Genomic DNA, 1,417 nt, shown 5'->3' on the forward strand with positions numbered 1-1,417 from the left:
AAAAAAAAAAAAAAAAAACAAATCGACAGCTGACAGTTTAGGCTTAGTAAAGCGTTACTCAATAGAACAACATGTCTTTATTATACAACAATATTTCAAAAATAATGAAAGCTTAGCRGCCATAGTTTGAAAATATCCTAAAAATATGGCCGAAATAGTGCTTTAACTTGTCAACTGAGATTGAAAAGTCCTAGGAGACAGGATCTGTTGGAGACGCCAAGCACACTGGTCGTGCAWAAAACAAGTCGAAGCAGTGCAACAAGCCCTCAATCACACGTGCTTTGAAGGAACTTCCAAGTTGCATCAAAAAATTTCAGCCACATTTATGCRGAATAATTGTAGTCATGGAATATTTCGACAAACCATTGCGAATGTACAATATGGAAAGTCGTGGAGGCCATTTTCTCGATATGATATTTCATAAATAAACATATTCTATAAAGTACTATGAATTAATAAAAAAAAAATTACAATCGAGAGAATAAAAACTTATTTTTCTATTTAATTCCAATCATGCGTTRATTTTGGGACACCCTTTCGGAACTGTAGCCATGCCTCATCGTGCTCATAAATCTGCTTWAGAACCTTTCTTTCGAAAACTTGTAACACCTGCTTACCGAATGTTGTGATTGTCCATGCCTCTGCACCATAGAGCAGGTCGGGAATGATGAGTAACTTTTAGAGTTTGGTCTTTGTTCGTTGAGAGAGAACTTTACTTCTCAAATGCCTATTCAGTCCGAAGTAGTACCTGTTGGCTAGAATTATTCTGGTGTTAATGCTGGTTCCAAAATAGACGAAACTATCTACGACTCCGAAGTTATGACTGTCAACCGTGACGTGAGCGCGAAGTCGCGAGTGTGATCACTGTCTTTTTGATTACAGGAGATATTTGGTCTTGCCCTCGTTTACTACCAGACCCATTTGCTTCCCTTTCTCAGACGTATTTTCTTTACAAAGACTTTTATATTGTATGTGCTCAATATAACCAGACACAAATAGACGGCGTTACATATACATATACTCGTAGTATATTATATAACGTCAGTCTTTATTATGTCTTCGAAAATATTCGGAGTAAACCAATGAAATTTCGGGACTAAATTTTTTAAATAGTTTTTCAATTKATTTTTTTWTTCAACTTTTGAATATTCAATCCCWATCTATCTCCCTCCTTAATAAAGAAAGTGTAATTATGGTTTGGTCTAACTGGCTTATACGGTAGCTGGCTCAGTTATTTAACCGTTAAGCATTACCCTAATTGCTAAAGACATATGTATATCGTYACCTGAAAATCAAAATAACGTRTCATCACYTTTTATAGGTTTATAGGAGAAGCAAAAAACCGTATAAAAAGAAAACTACTTGAGATATTGAAAGAAAAGCTTTCAAATCTGAATTAACATGAAACTATAAGTTT

This window comes from Bactrocera latifrons, unplaced genomic scaffold, assembly GCF_001853355.1.
Source record: "Bactrocera latifrons isolate USDA-ARS-PBARC rearing strain unplaced genomic scaffold, ASM185335v1 scaffold_183, whole genome shotgun sequence".
In the NCBI taxonomy this organism is placed as follows: domain Eukaryota; kingdom Metazoa; phylum Arthropoda; class Insecta; order Diptera; family Tephritidae; genus Bactrocera; species Bactrocera latifrons.